At 37.7% G+C, this 3,392-nt stretch overlaps 1 pseudogene; it reads right to left on the reverse strand.

The window, feature by feature from the left end:
- Positions 1-2,243: 2,243 nt before the first annotated feature.
- On the reverse strand, positions 2,244-2,720 carry LOC143600329 (secreted RxLR effector protein 161 pseudogene; annotated as a pseudogene).
- Positions 2,721-3,392: the final 672 nt, after the last annotated feature.

Genomic DNA, 3,392 nt, shown 5'->3' on the forward strand with positions numbered 1-3,392 from the left:
TTGATATATGATGACTATTTATCAAAGAGGAAAAGTGTATTTTTCACCATCAATTATTTTTAATTGATTCTCCCATTCTTTACTTAACTGCACTTGTTATTTATTTATTGTTTTTTTTTGCCTCTTTTACATATATGGAAGTTTTTATTACATGCAAAAACCCTTAAGAGTCTATGTTGGCTACACCTGCTCTATGATACAAACAAGGTTGTTATGTTATTTCCAGCGGCTGGACGGCGGCAACGGACGATCGATTCATAGGGAGACTGAGAGTAACTGAAAATTTATGTCATGATCATGAGTGTTTGCTAATACCTAGAATCTAACAGTCTTCCTATGTGTTTTACTCTCATACGAGTAACTCTTATTGTTACTATTCATTTGCTTTACTACATTGATCGTTAGTGCTTTATGCGTTGGTTATTGTACCCTTTAAGTTGGGTTCAATTTTGTGACAGATTTGTAGCACGTTCTTTGTCACAATGATATTGAATTGGTTCTATTGATTGAAACAAAATCGTTCTGATCTTATGTTCGTGGGGCAATTTGGTTGTCGATATGAAACGAACACCATGCGAGTGCAAATTTGTTGACAATCGTTTATGTTTATGAAGATGCTAAGCCTATGTGTTACATCCATAATATGAACCTGAGGCTATTGTGATTTCACCTCATGGTTGTCACGATGAAATCGAACTGGTTCTATTGACTGAAATAGAGTTTTACTTGAGGTCGGTTTATGGCTATGATGATGCTTTGACTTTTGGCTTGGCAACTTATGTTGCAGCCATAATGCGAACTTGAGCCTATTGTGATTCCACCTGTTGAGATCGGTTTGTGGCTATGATGCTTCGGTTTTGGTGTGGCATCTATGATAACCATCTGAGCATTCTGTTCAAAACGGAATGTGTTTCTTTTGTTACATTCTTTATGTTTAGTTATGTTGTCATTTTGTTGGTTGAATCTTTGGTATCGGTATGATGATGCTCCGTATTTGGTGTCGCGACTTATGTTGCAATCATAGCGGCATCTGACCCTTGAGAATGTAAATTTACATCTCCATTTGTTTACACTTAGGTTGCATATTTTTCTTTTCATTTGTATGTCAGGTAGGGTAAACACATTTAAAGCTTTTGTGTAGTTTTCCTTATGATTTGGTAAAGTCTCAACTCTCAAGTAGACGAACCAGATGTCCGGCGGGCGTCCGCTTGTCCATTCCGGAAGTTTGTTTATGCTAGTTAATTAAATAAAAGAACCGGACATGAACAAAAAGTTTTCGTTAGGTAAGCTTAACGGGCGAACATGCATGGATAGAGGTTGCCTTTATTTAATAGTGTTCGTGAACGTTCGGTAATGTGTTCGTTTACGTCCGTTCGATTAAGTTCGTTTACATTGGCCTAGAAATGAAGAATTTGAAGCATGTTTATCTTGACAGGAATGATAAATAGGATCGAGAGATAACAACTATTGATCAAACAATATATTTAAATTGATAATAATATGCGTGGTTCGTTCGTTACATCAGATGATACTGGCATCTGTTTATATACACGATACATACATACAACTATGGACTAATTACATGTTTGACCCTTGTACTATATTTACATAGACATATTAAACTAAAACATAATATAAATAATAAATGACTAAAGTGACCCTCCGATTTGTGTTCGAGTTGAGTGTGATTATATCCAACAATCACCCCCTTAATCACGATCAACTTGTAGTAGGTCTTTGACGCCAAGTAGTTCCCTCATTGTGACGAACTTGATTCTTGGTAGCACCTTTGTTAAGATCTCAGCCTTTTGTAATTCTCCAGCAATGTGTTCCACAGTTATTTGTTCATTTTCAATGGCGAAGGCAGAGAGGAGACAATCCTTAGCGCACCGCGGGAAGAACTATATTTCTAAGCGCGTCGCGGGAAGAACTTCAATTCTAAGCGCGTCGCGAGAAGAACTATATTCCTTAGCGCGTCGCGCTTAGAATTGAAGTTCTTCCCGCGACGCGCTTAGAAATATAGTTCTTCCCGCGGTGCGCTAAGGATTGTCTCCTCTCTGCCTTCGCCCGCGCGCTCGCGCGAGAAGATTCGAGCGCACGCATTCTCGTATGAAGTGATAACGAGTATCTATGTGCTTGCTCCTTCCATGAAACACGGGGTTCTTCATTAAGGCTATTGCTGATCAGTTGTTAACCATCAAGGTTACTCTTTCTTCTTTCCATCTTGTTAAAGCACTAAGTAATCACTTTAACCATAATTCTTGACATGCTGCTGCGGTTGCTGCCATGAATTCTGACTCGCTTGATGATAATGCTACGGTAGGTTGTTTCTGAGTGCACCAACTGATAGGAGAGTTTCCAAAGTAGAATACTATTCCTGTTGTGCCTTTCCCTTCTTCAGTGTTAACTCCATAGCTACTATCACTATAACCAATTAAATTGCATCCTCCATTGCTTTGATAAGTTATACCATAATCTTTTATTCTTTTGATATAAAGAATAACTTGCTTTATTGCTTTGAGATGATGTTTCTTTGGTTCTTGCATGAAACGACTAAGTAATCCTACAGAATAACTTAAATCTGGTCTCGTGTGAAGTAGATATTTTAGACATCCTATTAGACTTCTGTACTTGGTGGGATCACCCGGTTCTCCACCTTCAACTTTTGTTAGTCTAAGTCCTGGATCTATTGGTGTCTTTGTATCATTGCTCTCAAGCATTTCTGAGTCCTTGAGAATCTTGTTCACATAACCAGCTTGTTTAATTTAGATATCACCCCCTGTTTGGGTGACTTCTATACCTAAGTAGTAGGCTAATAAACCTAAGTCGCTCATTTAGAATAATCCTTCCATTTGTGATTTGAACTTGTCAATTTCTTTCTTTGGCAATCCGGTGACAATCAAATCATCAACATAAACTCCAACTATCATATTAGAGTTTGAACTTGCTTTGATATAGACTGCTTGTTCTAACGAACACTTTTGAAATCCAAGTGACTTCAATGTGTTGTCTAACTTTACATTCCATGCACGTGGTGCTTGTCGTAGTCCATACAAAGATTTTGAAAGTTTGTAAACTTTTCCTTTGTCTTGTGGTTTCACAAAACCTTCAGGTTGAGAAACATACACTTCTTCCTTCAATTCTCCATGTAAGAATGCTGATTTAACATCTCGATGGTGTACTTCCCATTTGTTATAAGCAGCTAAGGCTAAAATTAAGCGCACAGTTCTATTCATGCTAACGGGGCAAAGACTTCTTCAAAATCTATCTCATGTTGTTGTACGTAACCTTTTGCTACTAAATGTGCCTTGTGTTTTATTATATTTCCACTTGCGTCTCTCTTGGTCTTGAATACCCATTTCAAACCTATTGCTTTATGATCCTTGGGTAAA

Source organism: Bidens hawaiensis, unplaced genomic scaffold (genome assembly GCF_021521415.1).
Source record: "Bidens hawaiensis isolate Kalapana, Puna unplaced genomic scaffold, B.hawaiensis_p1.1 tig00053946_1, whole genome shotgun sequence".
Classification (NCBI taxonomy): domain Eukaryota; kingdom Viridiplantae; phylum Streptophyta; class Magnoliopsida; order Asterales; family Asteraceae; genus Bidens; species Bidens hawaiensis.